Consider the following 21,477-nt stretch of genomic DNA (forward strand, 5'->3'; position numbering starts at 1 on the left):
GTGGAGAGGCCCCTGGTGGAGCAGACTGTCCCCCTGCAGCCCATTGTTCCCACATGGAGCAGATCTCCATGCTGCAGCCCATGGAGGAGCCCCTGCAGGAGCAGGCCCTGGGCCGGAGCTGCAGCCCGTGGAGAGGAGCCCATGCAGGAGCACAGGGTCTGGGGGGAGCTGCTGCCCATGGGGCTGCCGTGCTGGAGCAGTTTGCTCCTGACAGATGGACTCCGTGGCAAGGACCCATGTTGGAGCAGTTCTTGAAGAGCTGCTGCCTGTGGGCAGCCCCCGCAGCATCAGTTCGGGAAGGACGGCATCCCGTGGGAGGGACCCCATGTGTAGCAGAAGCAGAGAATGACCGTGAAGGTGTGGCAGAGACAAAGTGTTAGGGACTGACCACAGCCTCCATTCCCTGTTAGCCTGAGCCTCTCAGGGGAAGAACGTCGAAGAGGGTGGATGAGGGGAAGATGTTTTTTGTTTGCTTTTAGTTTCTCATTGCTCTGATCTATTAGTAATAGGCAATAAATTAATTTAATCCCCCTATGCTACTCTGTTTTACCCATGATGATAATTGTTGTGTGATCTCCCTGTCCTTATCTCAAGCCTTGAGCCCTTTTCATTGTATTTTCTCCACCTTTCCCTTTCAGTAGGGGGAGTGAGAGAGCAGTTGTGGTGGAGCTCAGCTGCCCAGTTGAGTAAAACCACCACGCCCATCTCCAACAATTACAGCATAGACAACTGTTAGACATAAATTTTGAGAAACAGACCAAAGGCAGCATTCAGTAGACATTCAGTCTACTGTTACTACTTTTAACCATATCAAATAATTCCCTTAATAGTTCTGTCCAGCCCCATACTAAAATCATTTATAATCCTAATTTTTCTATTGACTGGATATTCCAAAGCATCTTTTTAATTAGGTAGAAACTTTTTGCTTTCCATGTTATTTGAATTCATTTATAGATTATAGTAATCTATTTTTATTTTTTGTTATTTACCTATTTGCATTGATTGGCCTAGTATTTAATAACTTTTAGTTAATTCAAGTAATCCAATTTGCTTAGTAATGACATGCCGATTCATGTCCATCTTCACTTTTTATTGCTAAACAAACTAGGCTCTTTTATTCACCTCATGGAATGAGATATCCATTCTGCAAATTATCTTAGCTGCTCTTTCTTCAGTTGTTCTTGGATATAGGTAATTGCCTTTTCATAGATTGCAAATGAGGTCACAGAAGCCATGATCATATTGCCTTAAAGTTACCTTGTTTCTACTAGGAATACCTGATCAGATATATGTTGGGATCACACTCTTATCTAATTCTTAACATTCTAATTTGAATTTCAATTTATTATTATCCCACTTATCATCAATCCCCCAAATTCAGTTTTGGTTCTTTCTGGATATCATGACCTTTCTCTGTGATGACATCTAACAAAGTTGTCATCAGATTTCTTTAAACATATGCTTGATCTCATGCCAATGTTACTAATGAAAATATTGTTAGATCAGTCTCAGGACAAATCATTTAAAATTATAGATGCATGTATAGGTCATTTCATCACATTGTTATTGGTCACTTCACTTCGTGAAAAGATGTTGCATAAATTCCCACTCTATCTAGTTTTGCCCCAAAATTTTCATGCAGAACCACACAAAATATTTTACAGAAGTCCAGACAGATCATGTCTGCTGCATTTGCTGAACTTAGAAAACCAGTTAATTAAGAAAATGTCAAATAATATCAGGTTGATCTATCTTTTTTGAAGGTATGTTGCATTCTCCCATTGCTTGTTGTTTAAAAGCAAACAAACAAACACTGAGAGTAAAGATTTTTTTTTTTTTTTTTTTAATCTTGAATAAATATAATGTATTTCCTTTTCTTAAACTACATAGAGCATTTGCTGCTTTTCTATAAGGCGGCATCTTTCTCTGTCACAATTTAACTGAAATCCTTGCTCCCCTAGCAAGTCCTACAGATTGAAATACAGGAAGTTCAATTTCTGTATTAAATAAAATCTTTGGGGCTGTGAGGGTAGTCAAAGCCTTCTCAGAGGGGTTGTGATTTTCCCATCCTTGAGGAGATCCAAAACTCAACTGGACATGGGCCTGAACAACCTAATCTGCATTGACTTTGATTTAGGTATGGAACTGGACCACATTATCTCCAGTTGCCTTCCATTTTGGAGAGTTCTGAATCTGTAAACAAACACAAAATATTGAAAAATATTACCAACATTTAGATTATCCAGAAAATTAGACACCATGTTAGTAATATTTAAACCAAAGCCATAACTAGTAATGCTAAATTTATAGCTGTTTATCTTTCTTATTTGAAATAAGGTACTGTATAATAAATGTGCCAATTGTTTTTCATCAGTGTCATTAGACCTTCAATAACAGCTTCGTGTCCACTCCTGCCGCACATAAATTCAAGTAAATTAATGGAAACAGGATTGGATTTATAAATAAATAATAAATAAAGCTAATTAATTCAGTTAGTTACAGCAATCTGTTTTTTCCAAATATAGTAACTGTGTAAACTGTTAAGTAGATTTGTCATTATGGAAATGCAAAAAACAAACAAACAAAAAAAACCAGCAAAATATCATTTAAATATGTGTGCGCATATACATATATAAAATGTATGTCTGCATGTATACATGTGTATATTCACATATATATATATATATACGTATATACACATATATACAAATATATGTGTGCATATATATGCATATGTATATATACACATACATATTCAAAATATATACATATATATATATATATGAATATACATGCTTATGTGGGAAAGTGCCATTACTGTTGTACAGAACAATACACAAGATATAAATACTCTTCTGCTGATCAGGAAAACATGCTTTTTGCAAAGGAGAAAAAGACCTGGGTATATTGTCTTTCTTTCTTTAGCATATATTATATTACAAGTTTATCTGTTTGCAAATACAATTTTGTAGCTTGAACTCAGAATGTCATTGAAGGTTTGACAAACAAGTCAAACCACAGACTAGAGATGGAATTTATTTTTCCTAAGCAAACTTATACAAAAACAAATTATCTCAATTTTAGTGTTTATTTTATTTCCCCTTTTCATTGCTTAACACTCTTATCTGTACTCTGACCCATGAAACTGCATGTTTTAGTTATGGAGTATGAATTAGACGTAGAAATTCCAGTAACTCATTTGAAATTCTGAATTCAAACACTCCAGGGTACAAAACTATTTCAACCATATTGGCATCATTTTATTTTTCCCTTACATTCTTAAAGACATAGTATGCATGTCCACTCCCTAACACCGTAAAAAGGAGCCTCTAGCACAGCTTGCCTATATTCTGGCTGTGTGAACCAGCCACCTTTCTAGGCAATGGACTTTTACAGCTCTGATGCTATGGAAAGTATTTGCTTTTCCTCTCTTCTTGCCTACACAGAATCCATTAGTGTATTACTTTCACACTTTTCTGTACAGGGAAAAAACATGAGATGTGTAGTTTGTATTGGTATCCCATTTTTGTTTCTCAAATGGACAAAAGGTGCTTGCATGGTTTACAATAATCTGCTGTGGATGTGAATGAAAATCTGCTAAATCATTCTCACTGTGAAACATCAGTGTCTGTATACAGGAAGCTGGAAGAAAGCTGCTGTTTTACTATAACACCCCATATAATCTTGAGAACATTGAACCGTTGAACTCTGCTCATGATGAGGTCCTCCGGCCTGAGGTCATGATTGAGCAAAGTTTCAAATAGGGTTTCTATATTACACACACATGAATGAAAACCCTATTACTCCTCCTGAGCTGTGCCAAATATTTATTGCCGCACATCCTGGCTTTTGGTTATTATGAATACTTATTTATTTATTTAAGGTCCCTGTTGTTTTGTCTCATATAAGCATAACACAGAACTTGTGTTAGTCTCCTCCACTGCCAAATCTATAGGTAGTTCCTGCAGTATTGTATGAACCTCTGAATAAAGACTGAGTAGTACAAAATGATCTATATTTTTCCCTTTAGCAACAGATTCTTTTACTTCTCTTCACCTTCTTAATTCTATCATCCCCTGGTGCACACATACAGATTTTGAGGTCTGGAAATCCCATATCTGTCTCAAACTCTGGTTGCTCAGACAGAATTTGGAAGATCTCTTGTCTGGCATTGAGCTTATAGGTTTCCCAACTGCTTTTATATTCAGCTCAGCATGAATCCTCTTCTCCTTTACTGTATTTTCATATGCCTTTCATTAATTTTATTGGAAGTCAAAAATCTAAGAATTTGGAATAAAGATACTTTTCTTAAAAAAAAAAAAAAAAAAAAAAAGGAGTTTGGTTCGCTAATGGTTTGGTATTTGAATCTACATTGAAAACGAGGATCTGCTGCAGCTTTTATTTATATTAGTAAATTTATTATATCCATTCAAGTAAATTCTTATATTTGATGGAAAAAGGAAAAATCGTTCTTGATTCTTGAACTCTTTGAGTAAAGCAGATTTTCTGAAATTATGCAGTCAACAAAGAAACTGAAAATCTTGAACCCAGACTTCAAGGTTTGATTCTTTGTTCCACCCCTAAAGCATTTGCTATTATGATTCTGTGATTTCACAGAATCACAGAATCGTCTAGGTTGGAAGAGACCTCCAAGATCATCTAGTCCAACCTCTGTCCTAACACTAACAAGACCTCCACTTAACCATATCACTAAGGACTACATCTAAACGTCTTTTAAAGACCTCCAGGGATGGTGACTCAACCACTTCCCTGGGCAGCCCATTCCAATGCCTAACAACCCTTTCAGTAAAGAAGTTCTTCCTAATATCCAACCTAAACCTCCCCTGGCGCAACCTTAGCCCATTCCCCCTCGTCCTGTCACCAGGCACGTGGGAGAACAGACCAACCCCCACCTCTCTACAGCCTCCTTTAAGGTACCTATAGAGAGCGATGAGGTTGTCCCTGAGCGTCCTCTTCTCCAGGCTAAACAACCCCAGCTCCCTCAGCCACTCCTCGTAAGACTTGTTCTCCAGACCCCACACCAGCTTTGTTGCCCTTCTCTGGACTCTCTCAAGCACTTCCATGTCCTTCTTGTAGCGAGGGGCCCAAAACTGAACACAGTACTCGAGGTGCGGCCTCACCAGAGCCGAGTACAGGGGGACAATCACTTCCCTAGACCTGCTGGCCATGCTGCTTCTTATACAAGCCAGGATGCTGTTGGCCTTCTTGGCCACCTGAGCACACCGCTGGCTCATATTCAGCCGACTATCAACCAGTACTCCCAGGTCCTTCTCGGCCAGGCAGTTTTCCAACCACTCATCTCCCAGCCTGTAGCGCTGCTTGGGGTTGTTGCGCCCCAGATGCAGGACCCGGCACTTGGCCTTGTTGAACTTCATACAGTTGACCTCAGCCCATCGGTCCAGCCTATCCAGATCCTCCTGCAGAGCCTTCCTTCCCTCAAGCAGATCGACACACGCACCTAACTTGGTGTCATCTGCAAACTTACTGAGGGTGCACTCGATCCCCTCGTCCAGGTCATCGATAAAGATATTAAAGAGGACCGGCCCCAGCACTGAGCCCTGGGAGACTCCACTAGTAACCGGCCTCCAACTGGATTTGACTCCATTCACCACAACTCCTTGGGTCCAGCCATCCAGCCAGTTTTTAACCCAACAAAGCGTACGCCAGTCCAAGCCACGAGCAGCCAGTTTCTTGAGGAGAATGTTGTGGGAAACGGTGTCAAAAGCCTTACTGAAGTCAAGGTAGACCACATCCAGAGCCTTCCCCTCATCCACCAAGCGTGTCACTTGGTCATAGAAGGAGATCAGGTTCGTCAAGCAGGACCTACCTTTCATAAACCCATGCTGACTGGGCCTGATCGCCTGGTTGCCCTTCAAGTGCCGCGTGACGACATTCAAGATAATCTGCTCCATGAGCTTCCCTGGCACTGAGGGCAAACTAACAGGCCTATAGTTCCCCGGGTCCACCCTCCGGCCCTTCTTGTAGATGGGCGTCACATTTGCTAGCCGCCAGTCGACTGGGACCTCTCCTGATAGGCAGGACTGCTGATAAATGATGGAAAGCGGCTTGGCTAGCTCCTCCACCAGTTCACTCAGTACCCTCGTGTGGATCCCATCCGGCCCCATCGACTTGCCTACATCCAAGTGTTGTAGCAGGTCGCCAACCATTTCCTCGTGGATAGTGATGGCCACATCCTGCTCCCCATCCCTTTCCACCAGCTCACGGTACCAGGTATCCAGAGAACAACTGGTCTTGCCGCTAAAGACTGAGGCAAAGAAGGCATTGAGTACCTCAGCCTTTTCCTCGTCTTTTGTAACTAAGTTTCCCCCCGCATCCAGTAAAGGACGGAGATTCTCCTTAGTCCTCCTTTTTGTGTTGATGTATTTGTAAAAACATTTTTTATTACCTTTAACGGCAGTAGACAGATTGAGCTCCAGATGAGCTTTGGCCTTTCTAATTTTGTCCCTGCACAGCCTCGCAACATCCTTATAGTCCTCTTGAGTAGCCCGCCCTCTTTTCCAAAGTTTATAAACCCTCCTTTTTCTCCTAAGCTCGAGCCACAACTCTCTGTTCAGCCAGGCCGGTCTTCTTCCGCGCCGGCTCGTCTTTGGGCACGTGGGGACAGACGGCCCCTGAGCCATTAAGATTTCCTTCTTGAAGAGTGCCCAGCCTTCCTGGACTCCTCTGCCCTTCAGAACCTCCTCCCAAGGGACTCTGCCAACCAGTGTCCTGAACAGCTCAAAGTCAGCCCTCCGGAAGTCCAATACAACGGTTTTACTGGTCCTCTTCCTGACTTCACCAAGAATAGAGAACTCTACCATTTCGTGGTCACTCTGCCCAAGACAGCTCTCGACCACCACATCTCCCACCAGTCCGTCACTGTTTGTGAACAGAAGGTCTAGTGGGGCACCTCCCCTGGTAGGCTCTCTACCCAGCTGCGTCAGGAAGCTATCTTCCACGCTCTCCAGAAACCTCTTAGACTGCTTTCTCTGGGCTGTGTTGTGCTTCCAGGATATGTCTGGGAAGTTGAAGTCCCCCACGAGAACAAGCGCTGACGATTTCGCGGCTTCTGCCAGCTGCCTGTAGAACTCCTCATCTATCTCCTCATCCTGGTTCGGTGGTCTATAACAGACCCCCACCAGGATGCTTGCCTTGTTGGCCTTCCCTCTGATCGTAACCCATAGAGACTCAACCTTATCATTCCCAGCCTCAAGTTCCACAACATCAAAACGCTCTCTAATATAAAGAGCCACACCACCACCCCTTCTGTGCTGCCTGTCCCTTCTGAAGAGCCTATAGCCAGACACTGCAGCACTCCAGTCATGAGAGTGGTCCCACCACGTTTCCGTGATGGCAACCAAGTCATAGCCTGCCTGCTGCACGATGGCTTCCAGCTCCTCTTGTATGTTACCCATGCTGCGTGCATTAGTGTAGATGCACTTCAGTTGGGCCATTTGCCCCATGGGGCAAAACGCCCCATGGTCAAAAAAAACAAAATTTCTGTGTTGGCACCAGCCTCTGAGCCACGTGTTAATCAGGTGGACTTTCCGTGTCCTCTCGGTACCCCTCCCTACCACTGCAGGGATGGACGAAAACACCACCTGTACTCCCGCTCCATCCACTAAACGTCCCAGTCCCCTAAAGTCCCGTTTGATAGCCTTCAGGCTCCTCTCTTCAATATCATCACTGCCAGCCTGGACTATCAAAAGAGGGTAGTAGTCAGAGGGGCGAACCAGGTTGGGAAGCTTTCTGGCAACATCCCTGACCCTGGCCCCAGGGAGGCAGCAGACTTCCCTACGGGTAGGGTCAGGTCGACAAACAGGGCCCTCTGTTCCCCTGAGAAGGGAGTCACCTACGACGATCACCCTTCTGTCTTTCTTGGTGGAGGCAGTCTTGAGGCGTGGAGTCAACTTCCTTGCCCTAGGCATCCTCCTGGGTAGACTTTCTACCTCATCCTCACCCACCGGTCTCTCAAGCTCCAGGGCCTCAAATCTGTTATGTAAGGGCACCTGGGAAGGTGGGGCCGGTGGGGGGGTGTTGCCTGCAAGGTCGAGCAGGGACCTGTCTCCATTCCTCCTCAACTCCTAGGTCGCCTCCCTCTGCCTGACAGCAACAGGGCAGGGGGTCCACCCCCATTTGGGGTGTCTCACCCCGGTACCTCTCCTTCAAGCCCTGCAGGGCTCCACCAGTCTATCCTGCTCCACCAGTCTATCTCCCGCTCACACTCCGTGATAGCCCTCAACCTATCCACCTCCTCTTTGAGTTCTGCCACCAGGCGGACCAGGTCATCCACCTGCTCGCACCTCACACACACGGTGCCTCTGCCTCCCTCAGATGGCAGCAACAGGCTCAGACACTCCCTGCAACCAGAGACCTGAACTGCCGCATTGTTGAGCAGGCGGTCAGTCTGGGTGGTTACAGACTTTCTAGAGAGAGCGCTCTGCCTGGTGTAGACCATTGCAGCCTAGTTAGCGGCCGACAGCCGTTAAAGTTGTTCTTATGGGCGGGGGGTACGTTCTGCGCTCTCTACCCTGCCTGCGCGAACTGCCGCGCGAACTGCCACGCCCCGCCCTTCTGACGCGCCACGCCCTGGTCGCCGCGCTCCCTAGGGGCTGCTTTTGAACAGCCGAGGAGGGGGCGCTGCTGGCTCCGCCTACGCCTCGTCAGCCGCCTCGTCAGCCTCCCTCACGAGGGCTGCCGTGTCCTGGCGGCTCCCTCGAGCGGCCTCGATGTCGGAAAAAAAGCCCTGCCTGTCCCGATCCCCCGCTCCGCTGCAGAACGCACCTGCCCCGGAGCCGATCGCCTCGGCAAGTCATTTAACATAATTTTTATGTTATTTTAGATATAATTTTAGATGTAATTTGTAATATGTAATTTTAGATTTAACATAAAACTCATAGTCCAGGAGACCGTGGAGATATAAGCCACAAATGGTGTTCCTAATTAGCTGCTTCTGGGATTTAGAAATCCCCAGGAGTAAATTATTTTACATTAACATTTTCAGACTGGATTATGAGACACAGCCTAGCTTGGATTCACTATACCAAGTAGTACTGTCATCATGTTCATCACTTATCATAGTTTTCAGCAGACAACATCACAGCTATAGTCTCTAATTTTTGTAGTAAGGGAGTCCCCAAGGTCTGGGTTGGGCCTGTGAGAGCCAGCTGGGCTCCTGGTTAGATCTCACTTTTAGATTCTACAACATACAGTTTTGCAAAACTTATTATGAGATTTGTTGCTGTTGTATGTTATTGTTCAAGTTCAAAATGAACACAGGGATCAAAACAGAGGAAATTACTGGAGAATTTCAGAATTCTGCCATGTGGTATCTCCTCAAGTCTGGATTCAAATCAGGACCTAAACTTGAATTGCATGGGAACTATTGATGCAAGATAACTTACCTGTTATTATTAAAAAATAAAATAAAAAAAAATGCAATAAATATCCTCAATGAATTGAAAGTAAAAATAGTCACTAGAAATCCAATGGCATAAATATAGTAATGGAAATTTAATAATTTAAAATGATATTTAGCTTATTACTTGCCCAATCTAAACCCAAACTACATTTTGAAAAAATCATGTCATTTCTAGTTTTGATTTTCATCTGCTTCATTGCTAGCCAGAAGGTATATTATAGTTATCCTTTCTAAGTCTTAGAAACTGCATGACACAGTCCTGTCCTCTCTTGGGAAATTTCTAAAAGGCTTTTGGAGACACAAAAGGTCCTTGGAGTTTTTATGAAGCACTAAAAGCTATCTGAACTTCAAGATTCTTTTTCTGAAAATTGAAAAACTTCAAAGTTTGGTTTCCTACCAATCATAATGGAAAGAATTGTACTAACTACAAAGAAACATTTTTTTTCCTTTTTTTTTTCTTTTTTTTTTTTTTTTTTCTGTTAAGGAAACATTCCATTTTGCTGTTGCATTGACTTTCTTGTAATTTCACATTTATTAAAATTGATGAAGGTACGAAGCTTAGGGTTTTCTCACTTACAGAGAAATATGTCACTGTCTCTCTATACTGTGTTGAACTGACATTCCTATTCTGCATGCCAGTTCATTAGGAATGGTAAGGAATCTGGAAAAGAAACAAACAAACAAGAATTCATGTACTAACTATGCCCCTTCCTTTTGCATTTCCTAACCAAACCAGGGAAACTTTACAAAAGCCTGGAATGTCCCTAATTTCCTTTAAATGTGTGTGTGTTTGTATACATATATGTATGTATAATTTTGCTTAACTCTGCTTCTGAAAAATCCCTAAGAAAAGAATTGGCAAAACAGACTGAAGAAAGACATGCATGAGATAGTTTTGGCTCAGCTATAAGCAACAGAGTTCTAAAAACCTCACATATCTATGGGACACAAGGACAAAGTCAGGGACAAGGTCAAGGACAGTGACCTTCATCCTGTGTGTCTTTGCAGGTATGTAATGATTTTCTACATCTCTAGTTACTCTTTCTATGTAGTCAATAGTAATAAATAGGAAGGGGACAGATCATCTGTCTTACGTTAGTTTTTTACTTTATGGGGTAATTAATAGTTTCCTATTCTTCTTTAAGGATTACCAACAAACCTTAGGTCACTAGCTCAGGTGTATGATAGGAAGGAACAGCTGTTAAGATAAATCCTGTTCAGGTTATTTACATTACTCTCTCAGACACCAGACCATTGGTCTCTGTGTTGCTGAAGCACACTTGAGCCTACTAACTTATTGACAGTTTTGAAATCTCTACTTTGTTCTGGAATGTGTGTATATATAAACGATTTCCAGCCAAGCTTTATAGTTTCAAACAGCTTAACTTTGAATATTCTGTCTTAACTGGATAAAACCTGACCTCGGTGATACATTTTCATTGACCTTATTGAGGTGAGGATGACACCCATTGCTCTCCTGGGGGAATTTTCAAACTATTCCAATTGAACAATAGCTTTCTTATGTAATGGGGGGGGTGGGATCAAGAAGTTGCAGCAGACTGTGAGAAAGTATAAAAATGAACCATTCCAATTATTAGGTGTGTTAATTCTAAACTGACCAATGTTTATGTTTCCATTTTCTCTCAATAAGGGCTATGACTTCAGATGTCTAGTGCAACCGTTGTTGGTTTTTGTGTTTTTTTTTTTTTTTTTTTTAACTGAAAAGACAGTACTTTCCTTTCCTTACAATTGAGTCTGAAATAGGATTACTTTTGTGTGTTTGAAATGGAGGGGGGAGGAAAAAGCTTGGGCTAAAATAAATATTTCACTTGGATCTCCATTACATCTATGAGGATGACTCATTAATTTTTTCCTTTGTGTGTTGAGTTACATTTCCTACCTTCCAGGAAAGTGTTATAACTGCTAGATCATGGGTATTCTGTCATTCAGTGTTATTAATGTATTCCTCTGACACGTTTTATCCTGTACAAATTATGAAATAATAAGAAAGAGAAACCATTCTCAGGGACCATAGAGATGTTTAAATCAACAAATAATTCTCCTTGGTTTTGTATTTTATTAAAACCGAAACAGGTGGAACATAAGAGGCATAAGAAGAACCAGCTCAAGAAAGCCAACAACATAAAGGATAAGAGATTTTTTTTCTGAAAGACTGAAAATCCCTGTTCAAATTTTTTGTAGGGGAGTATCAGTACCTAGGAATTGTAGATGAATGGCTGGATATATCCAGACTATAAAAGAGAAAGCATGCAAAGCACTAACTCCATCACCCTACTTCTAAATCTGGCCTTGACTTTTCTCAGAAGAAAACAGTTTGTAAACTTGGGAACTGAAGAGCTTTGGGACTAATGGCATTACATTTTTCAAGGAGTATAGTATTTACAGATCCACACGTGTGTTCACACTTCTACATGCTGTTTCCAGCCTTCATTTGACATTCAGTTGCTGAAATGTGCTACTTCTTAGATGTTTGACATCCAAAGATTCTCTTGGGACCTATATTTCATAGTACATCACTTCTTGGCTGGGCCAAATGATATTTCAGGGATCCAGTTCTTCTGAAGTTCAGAGTTCCCTTTCTAAGTACAGGTAGCCAGAAAAGAGTAACCTGAATGAAAAGTTTTTTTGTTTGTTTGTTTGTTTTTTAACTCCATCTTAAATATATTACTGCTGTACTTACTGTGCTAAATGTGTCTGTCAGGCAGTGGTCCCTGATTCTCCAAGCTAACTCAGGCAGAGCGGCTTGTGAACATACTAGCACTTTGCTTTAAAGCACATTGGTGAAACCACACTATGCAGCACTGGAGAGATACTCATCTCTGTCTCCATATGTTCTCAAGAGAGAGCTCCTGTTCTCTCAATACATAATTATATGTGATTTCTTCAGTCAAAAGTGCATGAAATAACCTTAGAGATGGATTGCTTGAAACATGTAGGGATGGAAGCTTGCTGGGATAGTATAGAAAAAACATAGCATAAAGGGGGCTCTAGTCCAGTTTCATCTATGCTGTCTACTGGAGTAGCTCTGGAGCATGTCCTGTTCAGAATGAAGGAGGAAAATTAACTGGCAGCCTTACAGACTTGCCTTATTCTCCTGTCCCAAATCATAATTTGGGGGAATTACTTAGGTTTTGGCTGGCACTGTGGATCAAAATAGATCATTCTCTCAAATTTATTTAGGATGATGCATAGAGGATGCATTTTTTTTTTCTTAACATTTTAGTGTATAGAACTGCATGACTTCATGAATCTTATACAAATATACATTCTTCCCCATATTAACCCACATCTTTAAATAAGATATCATCTGACTGTTATCTGGCACTCCCAAGTGCTATTGATATAACTGCAGTACAATTAGTCCCCCTTTCTAACAGTATGCTTTTGTCTGACATCCATTCTTTAGAGCTCTATTAATCTCAGAAGTCAGAGGCTTAATTCCAGCATTAGATACCACAGTGTAGGCAACTACCAGTATAGCTGTTGACATATGCACTAAATAGCTAAACTGCCATTATGGAGCTTATGGAGGCTCCAACAATATGATCAGTAAAGTCTAGGAAGTGATCTAGTTCTCCATAACATGCATACCCATACCCAGTCTTCTGAATCTTTAGACTTTGGTGACAATGTTGAGTGAACATTGAATACAAAGAGCTTGGATGTGTAACTCACAGAAATTCAACACCTAAATTCAAGCTTCTAAATCTAAACGTTAAGCTCACTCAAGACACCCTCTATCTACATAATAAAAACAAAATCATTTTGTTTTGATATTTCTCTCAATCGCACTGTCCTTCAGACAGTACTTCAGACTTCATTACATAAAAATCCCTGAGTTTTGCATGGGTATTTTTAATTATTGGAAAGCAAACTTTCGAGCATCTTTTTTTCTTCCCGTTTGAATCTGGTTACTTTTATTTTTCCTATTAAAGATTCTTCTTGTTAACTATTGCATACTTGAATAACCTGTATCATCTGATTTGATCATCTTATGACAAAACTATTAACGAAGTATTCTATTTAAATCTTAATTCTAGGCATCTATAACTTGCATTTCTTGTATATTTTCCCCTTTATATCCATGAGACGCATCCTGAATAACCCAAAGGAATTTGATTATATTTGTATATTGTAAATTATTATCAATTAAAGACTAAAGTAATGTCAAATGAACTCAAACGTATATATATATATATATATATATATAATCTATTGAATGAGCACAAATGGTCCTTAATTTCTCTTATAGGCATTTTACGGTTAGCTTGACCCCCTAATGCTTGAAGTTTAAACATGAAGGAAGTGAAGGTATGCTTAGGAGGCCTTCCCTTATTTCCATTATTTTTTCATATATTATCCACTGTGTGATGAAGTAGTAGACAAAGACCGGCAGTACATCCATACACACTCTATGAAGATTTTGATCTGGCCAGACCCAACCCTTGTCCAATCTCTAAGCTATGAAGATGCATGAATGTGTCATTGCACTTCAGCGATAACTGCAGAGTCTCAGCAGAGCTCAGCAGGTTTGGTACAGTGCTGTGCTAATATAGCCAACTCACTGACAGATTGGAGCTGGCACACATCCACATACCCTGGAGTACAGACAAAATAAGTTCAAGTCTATCTGCACGTGTTCATAAAAGCAAACGCACAGCTGCACAGCCTAAAAGAGAAAGGGAGTGGCTCAGGCCAGAAGCTCACCCTACTTCTTACGCATTCACTGCCTAAAAAAGGAAAGGAAACTGAATATTCTCAGGGCGTGGGGGTGAAATTTGTCTGGTGTGATGACACAGTACACAGAGAGTTGTGTAAGTATTTTGCCTTTAGGAGAGGTACGGAGCTGTACTTTCCCCAGCACAGGGCTAGTGCTAAATGTTACAGTTAATCCTTCAGGGTATGAGTCCTGTGTCAGCCTTGAGCCTCCATTAGATCAGCCAGCTGTAGGAAGGAGAAATACTTGGCAGGAAAGAAAGGAAAGCAAAGCAATGTGCATATGTATTTGGCTCCGTATTTCTCCCAGATGAACAGTACAATTTTATTTCTTTCAGGTAGGAAGGAAAATCTCTTAACAATTTAGCTTTGTGTGTCTTGTCTTTGCAAATTCATTTTTATTCCTAGTAATGGCAGGATTTATAATAATCAGGTTATATATAAATTTATAAGAATTTCAGGTTAACTTCTTGATTTTGAATTAAATTTTCCACCCAATTTAAACAAAGTTCAAAGAGAAAGTGTTATCTCTATAACCAAGGGAAAGACAAACAAAAACATACCTTTGGAAGAAAAACATACTAATTCATTCTTGCTTGGCTTGTGTAAAAGCTATGCTAACTTTTGTAAGTGTGAATGTATAGAAATTTTATTAAGATCAGCTTCTGAAAGACAGAAAGTAATTTGAAGAGCCTATTTTTTTTTATCAGAGTCCAAAAGATTGTCAAACATCATTCTGAATTAAAAAAAAAAAATGCACGGGAAGATAGAATTTGAATTGTATTGGATTCTATTTGAATTTTAGACAGATGATATGGAGTGTTTTCAGTCTTTGTGTTTTCAGTCTGATTTTATATTTTGCATTTCTTATGTTCTTACAACAGCAGCGCACACGAACAGTAATCCCTTCTAGAACCTGCCTGAGTGAAATGCCAAACCCATGCTAGGTATCACTTGCTTTTCTAAAGGTGTAGTAATTCTCTTGAAAGCAGATATATGATACACATGCAGGAGAATGGAAATAAGACTTACCTTACGTGACATTTGTGACTGGAAAGATTAAAGCAAACCCTTTATCATCTTTTTCTTAGTATTATCATATTTTCATTAGACTCTGAATATTTAGTCTTAACTAAATTAGTCTTAAGAACACTTAATTCTTTAACTATGTTATATGAAGTGCAAATTACTTGGTCAAATTTCTTTTAATTTCCAACTATCTTTCTTCTTTGCTTCAACAAATGGTTGCTCAAACTTAATCCTCATCTCTGAAATTTCCTTTGTTTCAACAAAGTATTTTTTTCCTCTTAGTGGCAGACAATGATCTCCCCCAGTGTCTCTCAGGTCAAGGCAAAATTTTAAACTATAAGAAAACAGAGAAGGAAAAGGGTAAGCACAGTGATCACAGAAATACTGCAAGACATTCCCGAAAGTCTTTCAATTCTAAGAGAGAGATACCTATGAGCATCCTTGTGGATGTGGGCAAGAGGAGAGCAAAGGCAGTCTGACACACAGCCTAATAATAATAATAATAATAGGCAAGAGCAGGGTCCAAGAGGAACAAGGATATCCCAATTCTCAAGAGCCAAAGAGATATTTTAAAGTGTTAATAAGCAAGAAAAACTTTGAATCATTAAGGCAAATATGTTAAAATGCACATACTGTTATTTGTTGTCCCTTGCATTACTTATCATGTTATTTTACAACACCAAAATTAGTATTTTAGAAAACAAAAATTGTACTTAGCAACAGAACTAAGGGCTAATTTCTCCTGCATGAGTATTTATAATTTCTCAGTAATACAAATTAGATTTGTATTTGTCAGCTGGATTTAAATTGGTCAATTTTAAAATTACCAATTCAGTAATTCTTTCTTTGCCAGAGTATTCATTTAAAACAAAAATGTGACCATAGTCAAACGCTATTTATTTATTTATTTATTTATTTATTTTAAGTAAAATACTATTGGGAAAAAAATGCTCTTACAACTAATGTGTCATTCCATCTCTCTCTGACTAAAGTTTCACAAAGATTTAAAAAAAAAAAAAAAAAAAAAAAAAAAAAAAAAACACCACCACCAACAACAAAATCCTGCAGCTGAGAAAAGTTGTATAGTCTACAAAATTGTAATGAAAACCATATCACCTTTTTTTAAGTTCAGCCCTAAAGAGATCTGTATGGAAATATTAGGATTGGCAGAGTCAAAAGTCACCTGCAGATGATAAGAAAAAGCACTTGTTTTCAAAGGCAGAGTGGATAAATAGAGAATAGTTTCTCTTTCACTCTGAATGGTAAAATGAAAATCTATTCTTACCTAAAATTCGGGAACTAAAAGATCCCCTAAGTAGCTGGCTTTCCATTTCCTTTTGGAAGTGCCACTGGACAAAAAATGCTACCTGAGATGATTGAAAAAGGCTCATCTTAACATTGAGCTATGAAGTTTGGAAATCATTTAGAAAAGATTCTGTTATTTATCTCAGAGGCAGATGTAACTTTATGTTACATGGGGGCCTAACTCAACAAAGTAATTATCATCAGTGCAGCTTTTGGTTTCAGGAACTGGCAATTAAAATCAGTGCAATAGCTGGATACAAGAGTTTTACTGCAGGCATTGATCATTTTATTATCCACATCTTTGCATTAATTAAAAAGAGAATTATGGGTTCAATAGTTAGTGATTGGACTGGTTCATAAGATGGTAAGTTGTTTGATATAACAATTTGATGTCTAGTAATGACAGACCAATTTTCTCATCAAGTTGAAGGGGTAACTTACAAATAAACTTTCCAAATTTTCTAGAAAATGTATCGAGATTTATCAATGATAGTTTCAAGCAAAATGGGATTCCATTTTGTATATTTTGGCACTTATTTGTCCATGATGAATTCAGCATTGAAAAGATTAAGGATTAATTTAGCTTAGTCTACTATTGGACATAATTCATTATCCACAGAGATCTGCAAACATTAAAGAAAAATCTTAAAAATAAAAAATAGAATTTTTCAACCTCAGGAATTATGAGGAATAAGGTCAAATCAAGAACAGTTAGGGGGGTTTTAAAAAGCTTAATCAAATTTATTTTCCCACACTTTCTTCTTAAATTGTTCTCTCTCAATTTCTGTTAAATCTCATTTTTACTTTATTTATTTATTTATTAGATAAACCTGTGACTTTGGGCTATGTTTTATAAATGTGTTACTTTAGTTGTCTTACCAAGTATGCATCTGTACTAGAACTGTTTATACTACATACTGTATAAAGAAACGTCTATAAGAAGTGGAAGCAACACTATTTCTTTTTTTTTGTCACTCCTGAAGGAAAAAACTAAAATATCCTGTGAAAGCACAGGGTATATCAGAAAGACTTTGTCAAAACAGTGACTGTTTTTAAAGGCAATTTCTTAAGAAAAAAATTAACAACTCACAGCCATGTGTACGATGGTAATGATAAATATAAAAAGTCATTTTTCAAAGACACTGCTTACACAAAGAGTTGCTTGTTATTTCTTGTTATGTCTGTGATCAAGAGGACATTTTTTTGCTTCTAGTTTTTGGTTAAGATTTCAATCAGCTTATTTTATTTTATTTTTATTGTATATATCATGCACATAATTATAATAAGATCCAGATCTCTGACTTGGCAATAGTTTTCTAAACAACACAAACAAATCACCATTGCAGACACTCAGTAAGTCTGGAATGATTTAGATCTAGCTACTCTACTGAAATACTATGAGTTGTCTTTAACCTAGATGGAGAGTAACTAATTTATTTTCTACCATCTATTCTTCATAATTAAGAATTCTTCTTTGGGCGCTACTGTACTTTAGCATTAGTTATCCTCTGTAATATGGTCTAACAACAATTCTGCATGTTAACATTCACAGACTTTGGTTAGTGCATCTCTTCAAAATTAGGCCATCTTGTACTTAGACTTAATGCTAAGGAAAATGAGCATATCATTAACAAATATTGAGAACAAAAGAGAGCTGGAGAGTATTTCCACTGCTGCAAAAATGTAAAAGCCAACTAGGAATGAGGTTTAGAAAGCTATTGGGTCAAAAAGAAAAGATGATTTTATATTCCATTGTGAGGGATTTTCTTTTCTGTCATCATGTTATGACTTACAGACGTCTCAGTGCTGTTTCTATTATTTTTTGTTGTAGCTTCCTCCACTTAAATAATAATGCACAAAGCAAGACAGTTTGAATTACGTCTTAATCCAATGAGGTACTGAGCTCACTACTGAAGATGATGAAAGGCAGAGAGACCTTTTCTGGTATTTATTAAAAATGAGCTGAGAGAGGACTTCAGATTTTGAATTCCAATGAAAATATTGGGTCTTTAACATCTTGATAAAAGTACTTAGAATCTTCAGGATTTAATCCTAAGGTTATACCATGAAATACTTCTTGTAATAAAACATGAATTGTAGTGTTTTGTTGTTGTTTATGCTTTTTTCGCTTTCCATAGTACATTCGAGCCACTAAGTAGCTCAGAGTAGGCTAGCAGCAGATAGTACACATTGCATGTGTGACAGATATGCCACATTCCAGTTCTTATGATTTCTGAGATGTGGCCATGAGAAAGAAAATATGCCCGGAACACTGCTGAGAAAATCTGAACTGCCTGGTATTTCAAAAGAGACAGAAGAACCTCTGCTATCTTGTCAGCTGCTTTAGAATAAGATAGAAAATTCCATATCAGCACCCTTTCCTTGTCCTCACATCACCCTACCAACATCTGTGAAGGAGGTGACATAGTCCAAGTAAATTTTGTACATTTTGGCACACATTTGCTCATGATGAATTCAGCATTGCAAAGATTATGGATTAGCATTGACTGGAGCAATCAGTATGGTTGCATAAGCATAAATCCAAATGAAAACATAAAGAAAACTTCTCCAACACACACACACACACACACACACACAAAGCTATTGTACATTAATGGTAACACTTTCACAGTAAAGCTGCAGATATTGGATGGAAAGCACAGCATACCTCAATGGGAGAATGAGGCATTGCACAGTCTTCTGGGGAGCAACAAGAGTTTACAAGCACACCCCTGGATACAACTGTGGGGAGAGAAGAGCTAGAAGTCCATGCCTCTCTTTTAAAGAAGATTCCTTCCCTTTTGCAATCCGCTCAGAGATGGATACACTAAGTACAAGTGGTATAGCTGGAGGGAGTCTGTGGGGAGGCAGGCAGGAAGGCCCAGTCTTGGATTCTGCTATGGAGTCAGTGCATGATCACCAGATATGATCTAATGCAGTTCCTTGGATGACAGAACGTTTCTTGACTTGGTCCTCTGAAGAATGCCCACATGCTCCTCAGTGATCTGTTTTCTCTTTGATGAGGCTAAGGTGACTTAACTTAGCTTTCAGACTTCTTTTCTGGGAAGGGCCCAGGTGGATCACTCTTATCACCCTTCCTTATCATATCTGTGAGAAGGCTAAGAGAAAAGGTCAAGTAAAATCAGAGAAAGGAGGAGGTATTTTTACAGGATTTGACTTGTTGGCAGACACAGTATTCACTAGTGACCCAAGAAATTCATGCGGAAGAAAAATATAGAAGTATGCAAAATACATGAAATAGGTCCCCAAGAGAGGCAGCTGATCCAGGCATCCTGCACAATAGTGTATAAATATAATGAGATTAAATATTTACAGTAGTAAGGACCAAAGTCTAGTTTATGATACGTTTTTAGCAGGGATATGCAGAAGCAAATCAGTTCCTAGTGGCCTACAGGTGCCTAGTAGGATGGTTGTCTCCCAGTGAAATCAGGATAGACCATAAACATCTAAAAATTTCACCATGTGCCTTGAAAGCAACTCTGCATGTCTACATATTTTCTGAAAATCTATCTGCCACTTAAATCACCAAAACAAAAATGAAGACAGCACCAGACAAAGGATTACAGTTCTCATCACAGCTGACCCAAGAAAAAAATGAGAAAACAGAAAGATATATCAAAAAATACAATTTTAAGAATTTCATATTTGTATTTTGGATACAAGTTTATGTATTATGTAATAATAAAATCCAAAATAGGCATACCTAAGAATCAAAGTACTTTTTATTTTATTTTTTTACCACTCAGATTAAAATTCATTAAACTTAGATGACATGATAAAGCCCAACACGGTAACAAAAAAACTATTGGGATCCTATCAGAAAAAAAGAGCATGACATTTTTCAAATTTGGACTTTCTGTGGAAAGTTTCAGCATATATGTCATTGGTCTTTCCCCTGTGTGCCATGGCCAGAGACATCATATGTTTACTGGTTACACAGTTTGACGTTGTGCTCATTCATTTATTCTTCAAAATTCCCATCCCAACCAAAAAGACACAAATTGCATCATAAACTTGATGACTCATACCATAAAATCAGGCTTCCTCTTTATTTGGACCTTGAACAACTGGCTTGACACAAGATGTAACAACTGTTTGCAGAGGGAAAAAAAGCTGCAATTTCCCTTAAGCATAAGCAGAGCTGGTAATAACAAACGTCAGCTGAAGAAGGTTAACAGGGTCATGGAACCATTTACATTTTGTTCGGCATATGAGTTTTTGAATTTCTGTTTAGCTTTTAAATATGCAAGTCTTGTACTAGGAAAAGAGGGAAGAAAACCCTAACAACCTTTATACAAACAATAGGTCTCATAGCTAAGACAGTTAAAAAAAGTTCACTCCTGTATCTTGGAAACTGTGTTGCTGACTACGAATAAATGTGCTGTCAAAAGCACAGGGAGGAAACAAGAATTCAGTGCAGACATAGCAATCGGTATTCTTTTTAATCTGAGAAAATACTAATGATTCAGATATATTTTTAAATACTACTTTTACTTAAAAATTCTATTTTATTTTAACTTTTGAAGGTCTCCAATTTTGCCAAATCAAATTCTCCAGCTATTTCTCTTTCTCTAATCCCCAGACCAAACTAGTGCTCTTCATCTTTTTTGCATTACAAATATTAATAAATATTCTGCAGGAACATTTTCCTCCCTATATTACCCTTACAACTTTCCTCTCCTCACACCTGTACAACTTCGTGTTATATCCTCAGCTACACCTGTACAGTGTCACCAAGGATAATACCTATGCCAAATTAGATTAAAAAGCTTTTTTTTTTTAAAAAAAAAAAAAAAGAAAAGAAAAGAAAAAATCACTCTCATTGGTCAATACTGAAATCACCATAAAAAATTTCAGACATAAGAACATAAAAATCTGATGTCAACAAAAGAATGTCAACTATTACATACTTTATTCATATCAACCTAGCACAATCAATGTTC

At 39.0% G+C, this 21,477-nt stretch overlaps 1 long non-coding RNA gene across 1 annotated transcript; it reads right to left on the minus strand.

Moving 5' to 3' along the window:
- Positions 1–1,964: 1,964 nt before the first annotated feature.
- Positions 1,965–19,863, minus strand: LOC121064059. Its single transcript, XR_005816316.1, has 3 exons — positions 19,182–19,863; positions 15,370–15,542; positions 1,965–2,193 (listed from the first exon to the last, which is right to left on the minus strand). It is a non-coding gene; the product is annotated as an uncharacterized LOC121064059 (long non-coding RNA).
- Between the last annotated feature and the right edge of the window lie 1,614 nt (positions 19,864–21,477).

This window comes from Cygnus olor, chromosome 1 (genome assembly GCF_009769625.2).
Source record: "Cygnus olor isolate bCygOlo1 chromosome 1, bCygOlo1.pri.v2, whole genome shotgun sequence".
Classification (NCBI taxonomy): domain Eukaryota; kingdom Metazoa; phylum Chordata; class Aves; order Anseriformes; family Anatidae; genus Cygnus; species Cygnus olor.